This window comes from Aulonocara sp. 'chitande type north' Nkhata Bay, linkage group LG11 (assembly GCF_057382095.1).
Source record: "Aulonocara sp. 'chitande type north' Nkhata Bay isolate Kocher_YH1m ecotype deep benthic linkage group LG11, A_spYH_male_GT1.1, whole genome shotgun sequence".
NCBI lineage: Eukaryota > Metazoa > Chordata > Actinopteri > Cichliformes > Cichlidae > Aulonocara > Aulonocara sp. 'chitande type north' Nkhata Bay.
This window is the reverse complement of record NC_141354.1, coordinates 9,323,020-9,347,287: the sequence shown is the minus strand read 5'-3', so window position 1 is coordinate 9,347,287 and position 24,268 is coordinate 9,323,020. Positions and strand designations below refer to the sequence as shown.

Sequence of the window (24,268 nt, the reverse complement as noted above, 5' to 3'; positions counted from 1 at the left end):
TCACTTATTTGACAAAAGATAGGCATATTTTCTTCCATGGTACTGCAAACAACAAGTCCAGCTTTATATTCTAAACTATCAACTTTAACGCAAGTAGTTGAGAAAAGCTCTTTTGAACAAATCATTTTAAGAACTTAATTGCTGATCACATTCTTGTCTCTGACAGAAAAACATTTAATTGGCCCAAATTCATTTTGTTTTAGGGTGAAGGTTTCCTGGTGATAAGCACTGATGCTTTTTAGCATGTGATTTGGTTGCATTTTTGAAATGTTTATAAAAATCTTTAAACACCTTCACTTTGGCTTCAAACCTCATACTCCACATGTGTAATAAGGGGCCAATTTTACTAACAGAAGATGGGTAATGGCTCATAAAATGATGCTTAGGTATCAAGTCTCTATGTAGATACAAGTATTTAAATAGTATGTGGGGTCAACAAGTTTGATATTTTTTCGATACAAAAAAATGTTCATGCCTCTTTAATTTGTCATTTATTAAAATTATAAATATATATTTTAACTCAAAAGTACAGTTTTTAAATTTAATGTTGCTGAAACAACAAAGTAATAAAAAAAATAAATCTATCTGATCGAGAAATCACTCATCTTTGGAAAATAGAGTTTATTTCAGAGAAATGGCTCTTTCCAAAATAAACCGCAATTCTATTGTATTGGCTGTATTGAATTGAATACAAGTACCCTTTAATTTCTGAGGAATTTTACAGTAAATCTGGATGAAACTGGGCACACAGGTACAGTAGGTGTCCCAGAGGAGGAATGTGTTGAAAGTTGGACCTCAACTACTCAGGATGATTTTTAATGAATTTTTGAAAATTAACATAATTGTAGTGTATTGGCTGTATTGAATTGGATACAAGTACCCTTTAATTTCTGATGAATTCTACAGTAAATCTGGCTGAATCTTGGCACACAGGTACAGTAGGTGTCCTAGAGGAGGGATGTGTTGAAAGTTGGACATCAACTACTCAGGATGATTTTTCATGAATTTTTGAAAATTGACATAATTGTAGTATATTGGCTGTATTGCATTGGATACAAGTACCCTTTAATTTCTGAGGAATTCTACAGTAAATCTGGATGAAACCTGGCACACAGGTAGAGTAGGTGTCCCAGAGAAGGAATCTGTTGAAAGTTGGACCTCAACTACTCAGCATGATTTTTAATGAATTTTTGAAAATTGACATAATTCTATTGTATTGACTGTATTGAATTGAATACAAGTACCCTTTAATTTCTGAGGAATTCTACAGTAAATCTGGATGAAACTTGGCACACAGGTACAGTAGGTGTCCCAGAGTAGGGATGTGTTGAAAGTTGGACATCAACTACTCAGGATGATTTTTAATGAATTTTTGAAAATTGACATAATTCTATTGTATTGACTGTATTGACTGTATTGACTGTATTGTATATAAATGTACTGTAATTTCAGAGGAATTCTACAGTAAATCTGGCTGAAACTTGGCACACAGGTACAGTAGGTGTCCCGGAGGAGGGATGTGTTGAAAGTTGGACATCAACTACTCAGGATGATTTTTCATGAATTTTTGAAAATTGACATAATTGTAGTGTATTGGCTGTATTGCATTGGATACAAGTACCCTTTAATTTCTGAGGAATTCTACAGTACATCTGGCTGAAACTTGGCACACAGGTACAGTAGGTGTCCTAGAGGAGGGATGTGTTGAAAGTTGGACCTCAACTACTCAGGATGATTTTTAATGAATTTTTATATAAAGCGAAAAGGCGCTACTGTAAAGACTGGTGTAAAAGCGCAAGGAAATTTATGCGGCGGATAGGAGGCGGCTGGCTTGACCGCGGCTCACAAATGACGGCTCACTTTACCGCGGTCAAAATAAAAGCTATACTATACGCTTCTTCTGGGCTATATTCTCAGCAGCATATTAAACATATCAGGCCCCATAAGGAGAATCATGTGCTAATGGCTGTCTAAATGACTCGGGTAAAGTTTGTAGCATGCGTGCTTGTTGTTTTTGTCTGCTTCCACTTGTCTTTGCACTAGGGTGATGTCGGCATAAATGTGCAGTCATATTCATTGTGTTCCCACTAGTGCTGTCAGCGTTAATCTGAAATGACCTTAACGCCACAACACGGCGGATCGCCCCGTGCGTGGGGCTGGACGGCCAACACCTTAACGAGCTAACTGCGCTAACGCACTAGTTCCCACCAATGTAATTGAGCATTGCGTGGCACATCCGACATAGTGTTTTACTTTTGTCCATGACGCGCTTACCTTCAGGGTCATACATCACATGAAAACCAAAATAGTTCCAAACGCCAGATCTGAATTAGGGTGGAGGAGGTTCAATTTGCCATGTTGCAAGGAGAGTAGAGCTGGGCGATAGAACGATAACGATATGTATCGCGATATAACTTTTACTCGATAGAGAAATTAAACTATCGCGATAGACCTCGCCGCTCCACCACAACCACCCACACATGCAGGGCCTTGGAGTAGGGGTATGTCACCAGGGTGCAGAGGAGGCTACCCCCCCCCCCCCCCCTCTGTCCCCTTCTAGCTGCCTCTGCCTCAATTTTATCCCACAACTTAGACATTCACATTACTCACACTCTCATTACACATACATATAGGATCTTGGGGGTGGGCACGATACACGGAGTCCAATTTACCATCAGGGTGTACACCTCACCCCTGGCGTCGTTGCCCACCTCTCAATTTTGAATACACGTAGAAGTTATGACAAATGAGACTATAAGGCAAAAAGAAAGTGCAGCTTTATGGTTTCATGGACAAAATAATTTCTGTGGCTGCAATATGACGAGCTAAATAACCAGGGCTGCACATAAGTGGTCCGCAGGTGCGCATTCGCTGTCAAAATAAAAAACGCGCACAAGGGTTAGGGTTAAATTTAAAAACTGTACTTTTGAGTTAAAATATATATTTATAATTTTAATAAATGACAAATTAAAAAGGCATGAACATTTTTTTTGTATCGAAAAAATATCGAACCGTGACACCGTGAATTTTGTGTATCGTTGCACCCCTAATATATATGTATATATATATATCCAGAGATGGTACGAAAACTATGTTCATTATTTGAAGTAATCATAACAACAAATTCCAGTTTTTGTCTCCTGCAGGAATATTGTCACCAAAGAACAATGGGATGTTTCAAACAGGACACAGCATCTGAATATAATTCAAACCAATGCCCTCTCCGAAATAATCTTTGTTGGACTTTTTTATTTGTTCTAAAGATTCATAATCAAAACATAAATCCTGGAAGGCAAGTCATGTTCTGACATGACGAGTTGTATGAGATATTCAAAAAAGCTATTTGATGTTGTATAAGCTACACCCTCAAGAAGATCATGCATTAAATCAAATGAGTAGTTATTACAAACTGCATATACAGGGAGTGCAGAATTATAGGCAAATGAGTATTTAGTCCACATCATCCTCTTCATGCATGTTGTCTTACTCCAAGCTGTATAGGCTCGAAAGTCTACTACCAATTAAGCATATTAGGTGATGTGCATCTCTGTAATGAGAAGGGGTGTGGTCTAATGACATCAACAACCTATATCAGGTGTGCATAATTATTAGGCAACGTCCTTTCCTTTGGCAAAATGGGTCAAAAGAAGGACTTGACAGGCTCAGAAAAATCAAAAATAGTGAGATATCTTGCAGAGGGATGCAGCAGTCTCAAAATTGCAAAGCTTCTGAAGCGTGATCATCGAACAATCAAGCGTTTCATTCAAAATAGTCAACAGGGTCGCAAGAAGCGTGTGGAAAAACTAAGGCGCAAAATAACTGCCCATGAACTGAGAAAAGTCAAGCGTGCAGCTGCCAAGATGCCACTTGCCACCAGTTTGGCCATATTTCAGAGCTGCAACATCACTGGAGTGCCCAAAAGCACAAGGTGTGCAATACTCAGAGACATGGCCAAGGTAAGAAAGGCTGAAAGACGACCACCACTGAACAAGACACACAAGCTGAAACGTCAAGACTGGGCCAAGAAATATCTCAAGACTGGTTTTTCTAAGGTTTTATGGACTGATGAAATGAGAGTGAGTCTTGATGGGCCAGATGGATGGGCCCGTGGCTGGATTGGTAAAGGGCAGAGAGCTCCAGTCCGACTCAGACGCCAGCAAGGTGGAGGTGGAGTACTGGTTTGGGCTGGTATCATCAAAGATGAGCTTGTGGGGCCTTTTCGGGTTGAGGATGGAGTCAAGCTCAACTCCCAGTCCTACTGCCAGTTTCTGGAAGACACCTTCTTCAAGCAGTGGTACAGGAAGAAGTCTGCATCCTTTAAGAAAAACACGATTTTCATGCAGGACAATGCTCCATCACACGCGTCCAAGTACTCCACAGCGTGGCTGGCAAGAAAGGGTATAAAAGAAGAAAAACTAATGACATGGCCTCCTTGTTCACCTGATCTGAACCCCATTGAGAACCTGTGGTCCATCATCAAATGTGAGATTTACAAGGAGGGAAAACAGTACACCTCTCTGAACAGTGTCTGGGAGGCTGTGGTTGCTGCTGCATGCAATGTTGATGGTGAACAGATCAAAACACTGACAGAATCCATGGATGGCAGGCTTTTGAGTGTCCTTGCAAAGAAAGGTGGCTATATTGGTCGCTGATTTGTATTTGTTTTGTCTTTGAATGTCAGAAATGTATATTTGTGAATGTGGAGATGTTATATTGGTTTCACTGGTAAAAATAAATAATTGAAATGGGTATATATTTGTTTTTTGTTAAGTTGCCTAATAATTATGCACAGTAATAGTCACCTGCACACACAGATATCCCCCTAAAATAGCTAAAACTAAAAACAAACTAAAAACTACTTCCAAAAACATTCAGCTTTGATATTAATGAGTTTTTTGGGTTCATTGAGAACATGGTTGTTGTTCAATAATAAAATTATTCCCCAAAAATACAACTTGCCTAATAATTCTGCACTCCCTGTACTTAAGTAAATTTAGTGTGGAATTTTTTTTCAACCCTTATAAAGCCTTCAATTGTGGGTTTTCTTACAGAGACTGGCAATGCATTTCAAACACATCTTTTTCAGGAAGGATCATCCTCACTGTGTACCTTTTTGATGATCATTCTTCTAAATCAAACAAAGGTGACAGAAATGACTGCTACTGAATGACTATGGCGCCAGTGTGTACGGCAAGCCGTCTCTGGATCCGTCTTCCTGAGTGTTGTTTACTTTTTGCCTTACTACTTTCTATATGCTTTCCGGATGTTACTGCTCTAATTGCCTATGATCAACAAACTCTTTTAAATCTTCAACCCTTGAATCATCAAAAGCCGGATCTATATTGGAACTTAGGGAATTTTTCCCAGTCTCGAACGGATACTTCCGCCTGCACATACTACCTGCCTTTTTTTCCACCACACAAGAAACGATATAGGAAACGGGGTAAACGGAGTGGTTTTCGCGTTCGTATTAAAGCCTATTTAAAAGCACATGGAGTGATTAATTACCGCTCCATGATAGACTTCTTGCGGCCCTCCCAGTATACTTTCAGACTGTGTTGTCATCGATGGATTCGCTATGCTGGCCAGCAAGCCCACTCGGTCCTACCAGTTGAGTGCCCACCTGTATGGAGCTGGAAGCGGGTCTCTGGAGGAGGTGTGGATCACAGCAGTCTTCGCCGGCTGGGACGTGCTCCTAGTAGCGTCCACATGGCTACGCTCAGAATGGCTCTGCTAAACACTAGGTCACTGGTGAACAAGTCCTTCGTTGTAAACGACTTTTTTCTCGCGTCAAAGCTGGACGTCCTGTTTCTAACGGAGACCTGGATTCGCCATGGTGAGTCCTCTTCCCTTGTAGGAGCCATTCTTGGGTTAATACCTTATGTGGTCACTAGAGGTCACCTTTTTCTGTTTTGATTATGTAATGTAAAGGTATTTAAGGTAGACGCACGTAATCGGCGTCAGGTGTGTCATTGAGAAGGCAAACAGTTTGTGACCGTTGCGCTGTTATGCTAAGTCGATACAGAATAAAGACCAAAAAGGACAAGATACATACTGCTGGAGTTATTGGACTGTGAACTTAATTCATGCATACCAGTGACATCGCGTCACCCCCGTTAACGACCACCTCAGTGGCTTCAAGCGTAGGCTTAGCCTCTACATTAGAGTCACAAACTGCTTTTCTTGGGGGAAAAGTTTGTGCCAACTTCGCCGCGGTGTTTTGGAGACTCGGCGCAAACAGGACAATTAAAGTCTGAGTGATCTATCACCGCGGAGAGCTGAATGCCGTTTGGAAAAGTTACCGTGGAGGTTTCACGAGGAGCGGACAGCTGGACTAGCGGTCTGTCAACTGACGACGTGGAATGCTTGGCGATTGTTCCGTGGATGTTGGAGAGGACTTAGAATTCTTCATCGGAATCAGTACGGCGCCCAACGCAAGGTATGAGTAGCGCTACTAATAAATGGCCATTGATAAAAGTGTGCACACTTATTTAAGAAGACGTAATTCCAATGCATTGGTGGTCAACCCAAATAAAACTGATTTATAAACAAACTTTCGCATGTGCGCATAAACCCTCAATACTTGATAAATATTTGAGTTTTGGAACATTTGAACTATGGACACAAATAAAGCTGCTGACAGGCCCCCGGAGCCTGCTGCAGAATCAGCTGTGCAAAGTAGCAACGCCAGCAAGGCTGAGACACATCCAGAAAAGGAAAAACGAGTGGTGAAATTGACTGCTAAGGCACTTGCAGAGAGACTAGACAGACTGCAACGTGATAGAAAAGCTAAATTAAATAAAGCTAATAATTTAAAAGAGGTCACTGAGGCAGTTAAACAACTCCTTGGTGGCAGAGCCCCTGGTGTTGATGAGGTCTGCCCCGAGTTCCTGAAGACTCTGGACGTTGTAGGGCTGTCCTGGTTGACACGCCTCTGCAATGTTGCGTGGAGATCAGGGGCAGTACCTATGGACTGGCAGACCGGGGTGGTGGTCCCCATCTTTAAGAAAGAGGACCGGAGGGTGTGTTCCAACTACAGGGGGATCACACTCCTCAGCCTCCCTGGGAAAGTCTATGCCAGGGTGCTGGAAAGGAGAGTTCGTCCGTTAGTCGAACCTCGGATACAGGAGGAACAATGCGGTTTTCGTCCTGGTCGCGGAACACTGGACCAGCTCTTTATCCTCTCCAGGATACTTGAGGGTGCATGGGAGTTTGCCCAACCAGTCTACATGTGTTTTGTGGACTTGGAGAAGGCATTCGACCGTGTCCCTCGGGGTGTCCTGTGGGAGGTGTTGTGGGAATATGGGGTGTCTGGCCCATTGCTACGGGCCATTCGATCCCTATACAACCGTTGCAAGAGCTTGGTTCGCATTGCCAGCAATAAGTCGGACTCGTTCCCGGTGGGTGATGGGCTCCGCCAGGGCTGCCCTTTGTCTCCGGTTCTGTTCATAATTTTTATGGACAGGATTTCTAGGCGCAGCCAAGTGGCGGAGGGCTTTCGCTTTGGTGGCCTCAGAATCTCATCTCTGATTTTTGCAGATGATGTGGCTCTGTTGGCTTCATCGGGTGAGGGCCTCCAGCTCGCACTGGAACGGTTCGCAGCCGAGTGTGAAGCAGCGGGAATGAGGATCAGCACCTCCAAATCTGAGGCCATGGTTCTCAGCCGGAAAAGGGTGGAGTGCCCACTCCGGGTCGGGGATGAGTTCCTGCCCCAAGTGGAGCAGTTCAAGTATCTCGGGGTCTTGTTCGCAAGTGATGGGAGAAGGGAGCCGGAGATCGACAGACGGATTGGGGCTGCAGCTGCAGTAATGCGGACGCTGCACCGGTCCGTCGTGGTGAAGAGGGAGCTGAGTGTAAAAGCGAAGCTCTCAATTTACCGGTCGATCTACGTCCCTACCCTCACCTATGGCCACGAGCTGTGGGTAGTGACCGAAAGAACGAGATCGCGGATACAAGCGGCAGAAATGAGCTTCCTCCGAAGGGTGGCTGGCCTCTCCCTTAGAGATAGGGTGAGAAGTTCAGCCATCCGGGAGGGGCTCAGAGTAGAGCAGCTGCTGCTCCACATCGAAAGGAGCCAGCTGAGGTGGTTCGGGCATCTGACAAGGATGCCCCCTGGGCGCCTCCTGGGTGAGGTGTTCCAGGCATGTCCCACCGGGAGGAGGCCCCGGGGCAGACCCAGGACACGCTGGAGAGATTATATCTCTCGGCTGGCCTGGGAACGCCTTGGTATTCCCCCGGATAAGCTGGAGGAGGTGGCTGGGGAGAGGGAGGTCTGGGCCTCTTTGCTTAGGCTGCTGCCCCCGCGACCCGGCCCCGGACAAAGCGGATGAAGATGGATAGATGGATGGAATTTAAAAGAGAGTATAAGGGTCTCAATGGAAAAAAATGAAACTTCTATGATTCAAGCATCATTCAATGATTTTGTTGGTTTGTGTAATGAAGCAAAAACAATTCATGGTTCATTGATGTGTTTGTTACCAGATGATGAAAAAGAAAAGCATGAAACATGGTTTAAAGCAAAAACAATGCATTATGATGAGTTCACTTATGAAGTGAAAGAATGGTTGTCAGGTTGCGAACATTTACATTTAAAGGGTGATCATGGTGTTGATGATGGTGTTAAGCCAGAGGACAGTGTTTCAAATGTTGTTGGTAAATCTTCAGTCACTAAAAGCTCATCTAGTGGTAAAGTGAGCACAACTTCTTCTGCCAAAATCAAAGCAAAAGCAGAAAAGGCAGCATTACTCGCTCGTATGGCAGTCTTAAAAGAGAAGCATGCTTTGGAGGAGCAAGAGCTAAAGCTAAGGAGGAAACGTGAACAGCTTGAGCTTGAAGCGTTGCTTTCTGCCTCTTCTGCAAAGTTAGCTGTTCTCCAAGCTGCTGAAGTTCAAAGTATATCTAACATATTGTCCAATGCTATGAATTCATATTATGAAAGTGAAATCAAGAAAACAGCTGCTTCAGCCACAGTCAAGCCTAGTACACCAGTCAATGAAGATAAACCTGCAGTGCAAATAGTACAGACTGAAAGCAACATATCTGCAATGATCCTGCCAGGAACGGAAATTGAAGGTGAGCCACAAGCTGAAACGGTCATCACAACGCAATTTCACAATGTGGATCCTCCATCGCCCAGGTCAATTCCTACAGCGGCAGAAGGACGGTCGGAGGACATTTGTACCATTTTACAAAGACAAAATGAAATAACTGCAACCCTTGTTCAGCATCAGCGTGCATCGTCATTACCATCCAGGAAAATACCTGTATTCGATGGTGATCCTCTTCAGTACATCTCTTTCATTAATGCGTTTGAACAAGGAGTGGAAGAAAAGGCCAATAAGAGGGACTGCTTGTATTATTTGGAGCAGTTTACAACAGGACAGCCGAGAGAGCTGGTACGCAGTTGTCAACATATGGCTGCAGGACAAGGCTATATACAAGCAAAGCAACTGCTCAAAGAACACTTCGGAAATGAATATAAAATTGCAACTGCTTACATTGACAAGGCGTTATCTTGGCCTGCAATTAAAACTGAAGATGTGAAATCATTGCAAGCATATTCCCTTTTCTTACGTGGGAGTTGTAATGTCATGGAAACATTGCAACATATGCAGGAACTGGACATGCCAGTGAACATGAAAATCATTTTGTGCAAGTTGCCATATAAAATGAGAGAGAAATGGAGAGCGTTTGCATATGATATATTGGAAACCTCTAAACACAGAGCTCGGTTTGAAGATTTGGTTGCATTTATTGAAAAGCAGGTGAAAATTCTTTCAGATCCTTTGTTTGGGGACATTCAGAATGTAACGTCAACAATCCCCGTCTCAAAGGTTGACAACAGACTGAAGTCACAACCAAGCAAACAAATTAAAGGGAACAGCTTTGCTGCTACAGCCACACCCATGAACATGAATAAAACCTACAGCACGGAAAGGCTGATTACTACAACAAGCCATGACTTTACAGTAAAGCCATCTTGTGTCTGCTGTACTCAACGACACACACTGGAGGAGTGTCAACAGTTTCAGCGGAAGAAGCACAGAGACAAAATGCTTTTTCTAAAAGAGAAAGGGCTGTGTTTTGGTTGCTTAGGTGCTGGGCACATAAGCAAGGACTGTGCTAAGCGTTTGATATGTAGAACGTGTGGTAAAGGTCATCCCACTGTCCTCCATATTGATAACGATGGTGTAAGCCCTGAATGCTATGGAGAGCCCTCCTCTTCAAAGAATGTAAAAACTTGTGGTCATACAGGGGCCGGAAGAGAAAGCGGTTTGCTTTCCATTCTGCCAGTTCAAATAAAGTCTGTTAAAGGTAGTCATGTCATACAGACATATGCTTTTTTAGATCCTGGCAGTTCAGCTAGCTTCTGTTCAGAGCACCTCATGCAAAGGCTAAATCTTGTGGGCAAAAGAACTCACTTCCTGTTACAAACAATGGGTCAAGAAAAGGTCGTCTCTGCCCACTCACTTACTGGTCTTGAAGTTTCTGGTTTAGGCAGCAATGCCTTCTATGAACTTCCAGAAATCCTAACACAGGAAAGGATGCCTGTCACCACGGATAACTTTGTAAAGGAAGAAGATCTGATCAGGTGGCCATATCTGTCAAAGGTTCAAATTCCCCACATAATGGCTAATGTGGACCTGTTGATTGGATGCAACGCTCCCAAGTTATTGGAACCATGGGAGGTCATTCATAGCCAGGGGAATGGCCCATATGCTATAAGAACAGCATTGGGCTGGGTCATAAATGGGCCCATGGAAGATGGTAAAAGCAACTTGGACAGCGAGCACCCACCAACAGTTGTAAATAGGATATCTGTTTGTAAGCTGGAGGAGATGTTGAAAAGTCAATATAACTATGACTTTAATGAAAGGGTTACAGAGGAAAACGGTTTGTCAAGGGAGGACCTTAAGTTCATGAAGATCATGGAAAAATCTGCAACAATGGAAGATGGACACTACTGTTTGAAGTTACCTTTTAAAAAGGATAACATAAAGATGCCAAACAATTTCTCCATAGTTAAACAAAGATTGCAAAGTCTACAACGAAAACTTCTCAACAATGAACAGTTGCATAAAGAATATAAAAACTTTATGGACGAGATGATAAGTAATGGATATGCAGAGCAAATACCTTCACAGCAGCTGTCTTGCGAAAATGGAAAGAAGTGGTACATTCCTCATCACGCAGTTTACCATCCCAGAAAACGATCCATAAGAATTGTATTTGACTGTGGGGCATCATTCCAGGGGACATCATTAAACAAGCAGCTCTTACAAGGTCCTAATCTCACAAGCACATTGCTTGGGGTTTTGCTTAGATTTCGACAGGATCCAGTCGCATTTATGGGTGACATAAAGGCAATGTTTTATCAAGTTAAAGTTGCCAAAGAGGATAGAGACTTTCTGCGTTTTTTATGGTGGCCAGATGGAGATCTGAGCAAGGACATAATTGAGTTTCGCATGACTGTTCATCTGTTCGGTGCAGTATCTTCCCCTAGCTGTGCCAGTTTCGCTTTGAGAAAAACAGCTGAGGACAATAAAACTGAATTCCTAGACAAGGTATGTGAAACGCTGAAAGAGAACTTCTATGTGGACGACTGTTTAAAGAGTGTGGCCTCCACCTCAGATGCTGTCGATTTGGTCAAAGATCTTTCAGCACTCTGTCAAAGGGGAGGATTTACACTGACCAAGTGGGTCAGTAACAATCGCACCCTGTTGCAAAGTATCTCTGAGGAGCAAAGGGCTAAAGACTTGAAAGAATTAAATCTTGACAGAGACAAACTTCCGGTAGAAAGAGCTCTGGGCTTGCAGTGGTGCGTGGAAACTGATACATTCAACTTCAAAATGGATATCCCTCAAAAATCCTGTACTAGGCGTGGAATGTTATCAATATCAAGTTCCATTTACGATCCATTGGGATTTCTTGCACCAGTCCTGCTGCCTGCCAAAGGAATGCAGCAGGAGCTTTGCAAAAGGAAACTGGGATGGGATGAACCAATACCCCAAACCATGTTGCAAAAGTGGAAAGGTTGGCTCAGTGATTTGCAAATGCTTTCCCATTTCAAGGTTAAAAGGTGTATACAACCAAGAGAGTTTGGACCTCTCTCACATGCACAGCTACACCATTTTTCAGATGCTGGTGAATCTGGATATGGAACCGTGTCATATCTGCGCATGCAAGATAATAGGAAATCCATCCACGTCGCGTTCTTGATGGGCAAGGCAAGAGTAACACCTCTAAAACCTGTCACTATTCCACGTCTGGAACTAACAGCTGCTGTAGTTGCCATCCCAGTGGATCTCATGTTAAGGGCTCAGTTAAGAATGAAACTCGAGCAATCTATATTTTGGACAGATAGTACATCTGTACTCAAATATATAATGAATGAGGACAAACGATTCCTTACCTTTGTGGCAAACAGAGTCTCATTCATTACAACTGCAACTAAACAATCACAATGGAGATATGTAAGCTCAAAGGAAAATCCAGCAGATGATGCTACAAGAGGGCTCAAGGCTGGGAACGTTGTTCATAGCAGCCGCTGGATCAAAGGACCAAGCTTTCTGCAGAAGCCAGAAAGTGATTGGCCAACCAATTTAATGGAATGCTCCTTAGAACTAGAGGACCCTGAAGTCAAAGGTGAGGCCACAGTAAATGTTACTCAGGTAAAAGACTTGCTTGATGCTACATGTCAATTGATGGTGTACTTCTCAGACTGGAGAAGGCTCAAGGTTGCTGTTGCTTGGTTCCTTAGACTGAAGGAAATCCTTCGTTCAATGAGAAATAAGAAAAAAAGACCGCAACCTTACTCAGATAACCCAATTTGTAAAGGTACTACAAAGGAGAAAGTAAAGAAAACGCAACTGTACAGACTATCTTCAAAGGATCTTCTGGAAGCTGAGCTTGCCATTATTAGATTTTGCCAGCAACAACGATTTGGAGAGGAGATTGCTACGTTGTCAAGTGGGAAAGGTTCTGTGAGCAGGCACAGCTCAATTTATAGATTAGATCCTTATCTTGACGATAAAGGCCTCTTAAGAGTTGGGGGACGACTGACAAAGGGCTCCTTACCAGAAGAAATAAAGCATCCCTTTGTTCTTGCAAAGGATCAACATGTAGCAAGTCTCATCCTAAAGCACATTCATCAACAGCTTGGTCATAGCGGTCGTAACCACACCTTATCCACACTAAGGAGAAAATACTGGATCACAAAGGCCAACTCAGCTGTAAGGAAGGTTATCGCAGAATGTAATTTTTGCAGAAAATATCATGGAAAAGCCTTGGAGCAAAAGATGGCAGATTTACCCAAGGAAAGAATCTTGCCAGATAACCCACCATTCACCAATGTCGGGGTTGATTACTTCGGACCTATTGAAGTGAAAAGAGGACGAGGTACAGCTAAACGCTATGGAGTCATTTTCACCTGTTTAGCCAGCCGAGTAGTGCACTTGGAAGTGGCTAGCTCTCTAAACACAGATGCCTGCATTAATGCTTTGCGTCGTTTTGTGAGTCGAAGAGGTCAAGTCGCTCACATCCAATCGGACAATGGAACCAACTTTGTCGGAGCAGACAGAGAGTTAAGGGAGGCTCTTGAATTGCTGAAACATACCCAAATAGTGGATGCTTTGCGACACATTGGAATAAGATGGAGTTTTAATTCACCTGGAGCATCACATCATGGTGGAACTTGGGAACGGATAATTCGTATGATCAGAAAGATTCTGAGATCCGTTCTTCAGCAACAACAGTTGGACGACGATGGATTAAATACGGTTCTATGTGAAATTGAAGCAATTTTAAATGACAGACCCATCACAAAGCTTTCTGATGATCCAAAAGACCTAGAGCCACTTACACCAAATCACATCCTCCTGATGAAAGGAAAACCATCTTTACCACCCGGACTATTTGACCCTCAGGATATGTATCTGAAGAGAAGATGGAAACAGGCTCAGTACATCTCAGATCTTTTTTGGAAACGATGGATACGCGAATACCTGCCTTTGTTACAGGAGAGACAAAAATGGAACCAAAAGAAGAAGAATCTAAAACCTGGAGATATAGTCATTATAATGGATTCTTCTGCACCGCGTGGTTCCTGGCCACTTGGAAGAGTTCTGGAAGCCATTCGTGACAAAAAAGGACTTGTGCGATCTGCACGTTTAAAAACAAAGACTAATATTCTGGAAAGACCTGTAACTAAACTTTGCTTGTTACATGAGACTGTAATCTAAAAGTGTGTTACTTATGTTTATTTATGTGAATGTATAGGTCTAAAGTAGACTGTATTAGTGGCTCCTTATTTTCTTTGTGATTAGAATTGCCATGTCTGATAGCCATTTCAATTAGGGGCCGGGGTGTAGGAGCCATTCTTGGGTTAATACCTTATGTGGTCACTAGAGGTCACCTTTTTCTGTTTTGATTATGTAATGTAAAGGTATTTAAGGTAGACGCACGTAATCGGCGTCAGGTGTGTCATTGAGAAGGCAAACAGTTTGTGACCGTTGCGCTGTTATGCTAAGTCGATACAGAATAAAGACCAAAAAGGACAAGATACATACTGCTGGAGTTATTGGACTGTGAACTTAATTCATGCATACCAGTGACATCGCGTCACCCCCGTTAACGACCACCTCAGTGGCTTCAAGCGTAGGCTTAGCCTCTACATCCCTTTTGGAACTTCTTCCACTGGATTGTGCTTTTTTTAACTCTCCTAGGACCGCGGGCAGGGGTGGAGGGCTAGCCTTGGTTTTTAGAAGTAAATTTCGAGTGCGGCAACTGCCTCCTGCCTCGCATTCCAGCTTCGAAGTACAACTACTGGAGCTGTCCGGTTCCCCCCGGACCCTCTGTGCGGTGGTGTATCGACCTCCGAAGCGCAACAAGGATTTTATCCGTGAATTTGCTGATCTTTTAGGATTTATCTTTTTAAATTATGATCGTGTTCTTATTTGTGGTGATTTTAACATTCATATATGCTGTGAGGAGGACCTATTGGCTAAGGACTTTCTTTCCCTATTGACTCTTTTAATATCACTCAGTGGGTGAGAAAATCAACCCACACTAAAGGGCATATGCTGGACTTGGTATTGTCGTATGGACTGGATATTTGCATCACAGACATTAATGATGCTGGGATTTCGGACCATTTCCCAGTTATGTTTGATGTTCAGTTATGCAATATGGAACTGAACTCTGAGGGTCCACTGAGCCTATCGCGTCTGATTAATTCTGAGGCTGTTGCCCTTTTCTCTGCGGCCTTTGCTAACTCTTTCTGTTACGATGACATCAGTAATGCACTTCTCTCGGTTGATGGCGTAGTCAACTCTTTTATTTCTACATGTTCTTCTATTTTGGACACTGTGGCTCCAGTAAAAACTAAAAGCCGTAAAACCTCTCGCCAACTTTGGCTAAATGAATCCACCCTCGCTCTTAGACGTGAATGTCGTCAAGCTGAGAGGAGATGGAAAAAAGATCAACTTCAGGTGTCCCTTGACATCCTGCATATGAGTCGGTCTAAATTTCAGAAGGCTGCCAAAATGGCAAAAACTTATTTTTTGTCAAACATTATTGCGACTAATAGTCACAATCCTCGAGTTCTGTTAAAAATCTTTAACTCAGTGGTTAATCCCTGCTCTGATGTTTCGATGGGTGCCTCCCCGGCCCTCTGCGAAAAATTTCTAAATTATTTTATAGATAAAATCTCAGTGTTAAGGGCCCCACATTCTCCGGTAATAAATCAAGCCCCAGTTTCGGAATGTTCAATGGTTTTTCAACAGTTTGAACCTGTGTCATTCTCGACTTTAAAGGAAATAATTAATAACCTGAGAAGGTCAAATTCTCTGCATGACATTATTCCTTCTCGTATCATTAAGGATGCATTGAATACAATCGGGTCCTGTATCTTATTTTTAATGAACTCATCACTGTCATCTGGCTATGTTCCGACTGTCTTTAAACATGCAGTCGTGCAACCTGTTATCAAGAACCCCTGTCCTTGGTTTCTTTCTTTATTCCTTTCGCTGCCTCGATCACCTGCTTCGACACTCATCCACAAACATCCTTTATTTCGACACATACGCACCATGCGCTCAACGGCAGCACATTTACTTCAGTCAGACAGCGCACACAGTCGTTTAGGATACACACACTTAAGCCAAGCCTACTCATATTAGTAACTATGCATATACAAAGTCAGACTCAGGGAGCATCTCGCCACACATTTTTTCTCTCTCTCCTTCTCTTTATTTATGAACAAGTGACGTATTCTCTCCACCTGTCTAAGCGACGCACACAGCATACATCCCTAGTTATACACAAACATCTATGGGTACACTGAGGTTCATGGGCAAATGAACTGAATCATTTCTTCAACAGATTTGATTCAACCATGAGACAGTCTACAACATCGGCTGCAGACTCACCCACCCCCACTGCTGCTGTTCCACCTCTGACACCTCAGACACTTCACACCTCCTCTATTCACCCTGCTCACTCCTCCCCACCCCCAACAACAGCATCCAATACACACTCAACACAAGGCTCCAGCCTGTCTCTCTCAACCACCCAGGTTAGGAGGGAACTGAGGAGGATTAATGGCAAGAAGGCAGCGGGCCCAGATGGCATCAGCTCGAGGGTCGTCAGGTCCTGCGCGGACCAACTGTGTGGGGTGATGGAGCACCTCTTCAACCTGAGCCTGAGGTTGGGAAGAGTCCCACAGCTCTGGAAAACCTCCTGTGTTGTACCAGTGCCAAAGACTTCACGCCCCAAGGACCTCAACAGCTACAGGCCGGTGGCTCTGACATCCCACCTGATGAAGACCCTGGAGCGGTTGGTCCTGGCTCAGCTTCGGCGCCTAACAAGCTCATCACTGGACCCACTTCAGTTTGCCTACCAGCCTGGCATTGGCGCGGATGATGCCGTCATTCACCTCCTACATCGTTCCCTCGCTCACCTGGAGACCGCTGGAAGCACTGTGAGAATCATGTTCTTTGATTTCTCCAGTGCCTTCAACACTATTCTTCCCTCGGTTCTGAAGGACAAGCTGGAGAACTCTGGAGTGGACCATCACCTCACTACCTGGATTTTGGACTACCTCACCGACCGACCACAGTATGTGAGGACTCAGGGCTGTGTGTCGGACAGGGTCGTCTGCAGTACGGGGGCCCCACAGGGAACGGTTCTGGCTCCGTTCCTCTTCACCATCTACACTGCAGACTTCTCCCACAATTCCACCCAGTGCTTCCTGCAGAAGTTCTCTGATGACTCTGCAATAGTCGGCCTCATCACTGATGGGGACGACAAGGAGTACAGAGGACTGACTCAAGACTTTGTGGACTGGTGCCAGCTGAACTACCTCCAGATCAACGCCAGTAAAACCAAGGAGCTGGTGGTAGACTTCCGCAGGCACAAGCATTCTCCACTGCAACCACTGAACATCCAGGGTATGGACATTGAGGCTGTGGACAGCTACAGGTACCTTGGTGTTCATCAGACTGGACTGGACTCATAACTCAGACGCCCTCTACAGGAAAGGGCAGAGCAGGTTGTACCTGCTGCGGAGACTCAGGTCGTTTGGGGTGGAGGGCCCACTCCTGAAGACCTTCTATGACTCTGTGGTGGCTTCTGCTATCTTTTATGGTGTGGTCTGCTGGGGCGGCAGCATCTCTGCTGGGGACAGGAAGAGACTGAACAGGGTGATCCGAAGGGCCAGCTCTGTTCTAGGATGCCCTCTGGACCCAGTGGAGGTGGTGAGTGACAGGAGAATGGCGGCTAAGCTGTCATCCCTGTTGGACAACGTCTCCCACCCCATGCAGCAGACTGTGACAGCACTGAGCAGCTCCTTCAGTGGGAGACTGCGGCACCCACGGTGTGGGACGGAGAGATTTCGCAGGTCTTTCCTCCCCACTGCTGTCAGACTCCACAACAAAGACTTTAACTGAACAAACACACACATCCACACATGTGCAATAACACTAAGTGCAATAATCTTTTCTGGCATCGTTGTATTTTTACTCAGTTGTATATAGCATTCGTATTCTATTTTTATCTTATTGTATATTTTTATTCTATTTTATTCTACTGTATATAGTATATTATTTTATTCTATTCTGTACAGCTGTGTACTGTATTTATTCTTATTGTATTCTAATTTTTGCGTCATAACTTTTGCACTGTCCACTTCCTGCTGTGACAAAACAAATTTCCCACGTGTGGGACTAATAAAGGTTATCTTTTCTTATCTTATCTTATCTTATTACATGGAATATAAATGGAGCTGGCTCCAGAGAAAAGAGGTTAAAAATATTTAACCAACTCAAAAAACTACAGGCAGATGTTGTCCTATTACAAGAGACCCACAGACCTCTTAGAGGTTCGAATGAACTTAAAACACCTGAGTTTCCCAATGTGTTCTCAGCTTGTTATAATTCTAGACAAAGGGGAGTAGCAATTTTAATACATAAAAATATTAATTTCATGGTACTCGATACAGTTATAGATCCAGAGGGCAGATTCTTAATTATTAAACTATCTATACTTGATAAAAAAGCTATGTATTGCAAGTGTATATGGTCCAAATGTTGATGATCCCTCATTCTTTCACGGTTTTTTCAGTGCACTCTCTGAACACTTAGATGGCACACTTGTTCTTGGAGGCGACCTCAACCTTGGACTAAATGAAGACATGGATAGGCTCAATACAGCGGGAACTCAGCGTAATTGGCAGTCCATAAATATAATCAAACAGTATATGAGCGACTTTGGTCTTTGCGATGCATGGCGCTCCCTTCACCCCACCAGTAAGGAATATACTTTTTTCTCACATGTTCATCACTCCTACTCTCGTCTGGATTATTTTTTGGTCAGCAGCTCACTGCTGAACGACATTTCAGACACTGAGATTCACCCTATAACTGTCAGCGATCATGGTCCTGTATCTTTAACACTAATGCACAAGAATAATACTACGCCAAGAAAAAACTGGAGATTTAATATATCACTACTTAAAGATGAAGACTTTATTAAATATTTTAAAAAAGAGTGGACTTCATATTTAGACTATAATGACACTCCCGAAACATCAGCTTCTGTTCTATGGGAAGCAGGGAAAGCTGTGATGAGAGGTAAAATAATTTCTTTCTCATCACATAAAAAGAAAAAAGAAAACAAAAATATTCAGGAATTAGAAAAAAACATCAAATCACTAGAAGAAGCCTACGCGTCCCACCAAGATCAGGAAACATTGAACAAAATACGCAAAACAAAACTAGAATTAAATGAGATAATTGATAAAAAAACAAAATTCTTAGTACAAAGACTACGCTTACAAAATTATGAACATGGTAATAAATCCGGTCAATTTCTAGCAAACCAGCTAAAAATAAATAAAGAAAAAACAACTATATGTGCTGTTCAAGATTCATCTGGGAACACAATATATGAACCCATACAAATAAACAACATTTTCAGGGATTTCTATAAAACGTTGTATTCACCACAAATAAACCCATCTAAAAAAGAAATTGATCTGGACTGCGGTCTGGAGTGTGGGGCCTCCCTGCTGCTGCGGAGTCGGGGCGGTCTGCCTCCCCCCACCGCAGGGAAAAGGGTAACACCACCTGGGTCTGGGTGCAGTTCCCCCCTCCAGGGGCAAGGGTACCTAGACCCGGTTCGTAGAGTACGCTTGGGGAGTGTGATCGTGTGTACAGCGTCTCTTTATGTCTGTCTCCACGTTGGTTGAGTGTGGAGTAAGTGTATATGAGAGCATGAGGGTGGGAATGGATGTTTGTATATGTGTGTGCCTGTATTTCTGTGTCTATATGTCAGGTTGGGTGTCAGGCGCCACCTCTCTGGGGACATCTTAGGCCCTCCAAGGTTTGGAGGCCTATCTCCCCCTACCACCACTTCCCCTGCCAGTGGCGGACTCCCTCAGACATTGGTGTGTTGGTGGTTCTTTGTGTCCGGGGATGGGCGTCCAGGTACACACCGGCTCACTCCTTGGCGGCCGCTTATCGGGGCCTGGAGCCTGGGGCTTGCTCGGGCCACTTCGGAGGTGGGGTGCCACCGGCCTCTCGGCCTGGGGCTCGGTCACTTAGGCACGGCTGGCTGCCGGCGGAGCTCACGGGCGCGTCACTGCAACTCCCCCTGGCTTCTGCTCCGCGGCTGCTGAGTGAGCACTTATCTGGGACTCTCCTCAGCTCTTTCTGGGACAGTGGCGCGGCTGCCCCTCTGTTGGTCTTCCTTGGTCTCTTGTGTTCTGGGGGCCTCTGGATGTCTGGAGTTTTGATCTCCTCCATACCTGCTTCATGCCCTGGAGGACGGGGCTGTGGCCCCCCCACACCCTCTAGCAGATCATTACATGAAGGAACCTTTTAAAAAACAAAAAACAAGCGCGTCCATGCTCACAGGTGTACACACGGGTGATCACACCCACAAACTACACCCTTTTTGGCTCCTACCTCAAAGCACACTGTGTTCTGTCGATCTTATGTGCTGCACAATAATGTTTAATATTTAGTATTTACTGTCATATTCCCATATATCATTGTGATGTTGTTTATTCTATTACTCTTGTTCTCTTCTGCTTGTTTTCTTTTTTCTTTCTCAGCAGGTGACCCAGGTGATTGATATATGCATTTTTTTTTCTTCTTTTTTTCCTGCTCATTCTGTTGGTTTTTGTCTTTTGCCCTTCTCCCCCGTCCCTCTTCTCAGCTGTTTCTCTTTCCCTCTTTCTTTCTCCCCTTCTTTCCCCCAGTCAAGTCTGTCCCATATTCAGTAAGTGAAAATAAAATGAACAATAAAAGGTGAATCAAATGGACCATCCCAAGGCTGGGATGGTCAATTTGGTAAAGTAAATCCGTTGGGCATCTTTCTTTGCCTTTAGACAACAATTCTGATGGCAAAAGAGCCAAACGGGACAGGCATAAAAAAAAAAAAAAAAAAGAAAAAAGAAAAAGAAAAAGAAATTGATCAGTTTTTAGACAACATAACTCTTCCAAAATTATTAGACACTCAAGCAATGGCACTGGATTCACCACTAACACCAGGTGAACTCCAGGAAGCATTGATAAGTATGCCCAATAATAAGGCTCCAGGTCCAGATGGCTTTCCTGCAGAATTCTACAAAGAATTCTGGTCGATTCTAGCACCAAGCCAAATGAATGCTATTCAAAACCAAAATAAATTTGGGGGGCAAGTTTCTTATAAATTGGAAATTCTACATTTGGAGCCAAGGGGATTGGCTGTTTCAAAGTCATCATAGCATAGCTGAATTTGTAATGCTTGTCTTTTGGCTGAAAACGAAGAGTGAGTTTTAAAATAACTTCCATCAGAGAAGTCAGTGTAAGCACTAGGTTCTGGTCTACACTCATTTAAGAGCACATAAATGTCTGGATTTCTGCACACTAACCTCAGTGTTTCTAAAATTGGTCCATATATAAAAGTATCACTTACAGTACTTGATCATAAATACTGGATTTTGCCTGTTGTCATATCTCACTCCCAGTGTTATTTCAGCTGGGTGCTCAACTCCCCATTTTGGTTGAAGTATTTATTTAGTTTCCATTCTGTATTCAGATTTGTGAAAATATTTTCAAATTTGTCAAAAGATTGATTTATCCCAGATATGCTGGGATCAGTTACAAGTAAAGCAGAAATGGCAGTATGCTTTGCTTGTGAGTAAATTTCACTTGTTAGTTCGTCCAAGTATCCTACAATTGAGGACACCAAACTATTGGAAATCCCACTCCCCTGTAATTTGGCCACAATGGAGGCACACATTGCAAACATGACCACTGTTAAGGTGCTTTCGGAAACCTGCGTATGTCAAGAACTGAAACCTACAGCCTTGCTGAGAACAAAACAATTTTAATTTGGGCCTAGGATATTAACCATGTTCAACTCTTAAATGTGAAATCAACTGCTGATTGTTGGGATACAGTTTCTGATAAATTAAACAAGTCAGCATAGTTTTAACTTCTCACTCCCTGAGTGAGAGCGGTAGTGGCTGATTAAGCAGTCTGGCTCTCAAATCTTAAATCTGGGTGACTCTCTCATTTTGCCCATATTAATGTTACACAATACACTGTTGTCTGCAGGAATGTGTAAAAATTCTCCAACGTAGCATCATAAGACATATTGAACACAAAATGTGTTTTGAAAAGTTCATCAAATGCCCCAAGGGAGTGGTTTGCATTGTATTGGATGAGATGCTTAGCTATGGTGATATGGACACTGTCAGACTTCCTCTTCTGATGGTCAACAGCGCGGTGGTATGGTTGCCAACCCTGCTGATTACGGAGATGTTCCCCCAAACTGCAGCACGACTAGGCTTAAGATAAGGAAACTCAACATTAGACATGAGAATAACCTGCAGCCAGACTGTCCACCATTTGACCTTAGAACTGAAGAAGATTCTCGGATGAGAGGTGAAACGCTTTTCTTTGCAAGCTCCTTTGACTATGTTATTATTTATATATGGCTACAAAGGTGACATAAATTATTTTAACCACCTTAATAATATGATTACCTCATGAAAGAGTACAAGTCTCCCAATTGCCTCGCATGCACTAATTGCACAAATTTTTTGAGACTTTTGTTCCCCTGGAGATGGTGGAAGTAGATGTACCAGCAACAGCAAGAAAGCCATTTCTTGGTCGTAGGCTGAGGACAATGAGTGACAGGATTAACTGAAAACTCTTGTTCATATTTATGACAAAAATCAGATTCATCTTTCAGCGATTCACTGAACAAACAAATAACATTGAAGGGAAAAAAACTGTCTCACAGGTGTTCTCATTTCCTAATATTAATCATATGATCGCAAAAATCATGAATGAAGCAGCTGTACCTAAAATTATGGCAAATGCTTCAAAACAAGAAAAAGAAACAACTTACTTGTTGAGTCATCAAGATCACTTCCTGGAGGACTTTCTGCCGACTGCACCAAGTGATGCATCTCTAGTGTTGAAGTGAGCTGCTTAGCTCGTCGTCCCATTTCTGAAGCAGTCTAGAGGATGTCTCGTCATCAAACAGGTAAATGAAATCTTGTTACACCTTTGGCAGAGAAGATATTAAACAACACAAATACTTTGAAATGTCAAGCTATTTCAAACATCTCATTTCAAACTCACTAGTCCTTTACTATACAGGAATCTTGGGAAGATAGAGAGGATTTCAGCACTTCTGCCTGTCTCATTAACAAGCTTTTGAAATGTCTTTCTCATCTTCTAGAAAATCAGGCAATTTCTGTAGTATGATTGAGCAAAGATATTACCTCTTGGCAAGCATCCCCATCAAGCTGCCTGTCAACATTAACAGTCCTTTGGAAATTTGGGCCTCCTGGAAAAAGGTCTACAGAGCTATTCTGTGGCACTGCAGATCTTCGCCAAATTTTTCTTTGAACTGTTTTCAGATGCCAAGAAACGTATCCTGTGCTGCTTGCAGCATCATAGCATCCTTAAATTAAGAAAGGTTATTGTCACATTCAGTTCATAGAACTCAGAATTTTGAAATGCAAAAATGACACTTACATAGCCTTTCTTAAAATATGGATTCTTCAGGCAAGGGAAGAGCATCACAATACCAAGAGGATACTTCTCTCTGACTGCTTTTGTGGGGAGGTGTCTGAGAGGAGATATTAAATTAGTCATCAAAATGTATGCCACGGCCATGCAGAAAATTGGCACAAATAAAAAGAAACCCTGAAACACATATACCCACATATATACCCACTCACAATCATGTGAGCCACCAGGATGTTAACCATTTGTCCTCTTGTGGCATCAGTTAGCATTTCTGTTGTTTCATACTCTTGTAGTATGTCTTCACCAACAGACTGATTAAACCTGCCTTTCAAGCTCACGCTGACTTCTGACAGTCAGCACAACATTGCCTTGTCCAACAAGGCCCTGACTATTTCCACATCAGCTTCTGTCCCTGTTGCATCCCTGTATATGACTTCTGAATCAGGGGGCACGAAAAATCTCTCAATAACTGTAAGATAAAAATTCATGTGGTTTTGAGGCAGCACTTTGTATAGGTCACAGGTAAAGACTGTCCATTTTAAATGCATTAAGCCACCACTTAGTAACCATTAAATAGGTACATTTCTTCCCTTGCAGAACCTAAAGTCCAAATTTCAAAGTTAATGATTTGCTTTTTATACATATACAATACATGTTTCCTTAATTTACAAAACGGTTTGCTAAAGGCAAGGTTTAAAACAATACAAATCTGTTTCTAAAATTTTTCCCTATCAGAAGCT

At 43.0% G+C, this 24,268-nt stretch overlaps 1 protein-coding gene across 1 annotated transcript in view; it reads right to left on the bottom strand.

Moving 5' to 3' along the window:
* LOC147318469 (uncharacterized) overlaps nt 1-23,029 on the bottom strand; it is a 35,125-nt gene extending 12,096 nt beyond the window's left edge. The window contains exon 1 of the mRNA XM_086310424.1: nt 22,900-23,029. The gene's annotated coding sequence lies outside the window, so the exon portion shown is untranslated. The remainder of the gene's footprint in view (nt 1-22,899) is intronic.
* Between the last annotated feature and the right edge of the window lie 1,239 nt (nt 23,030-24,268).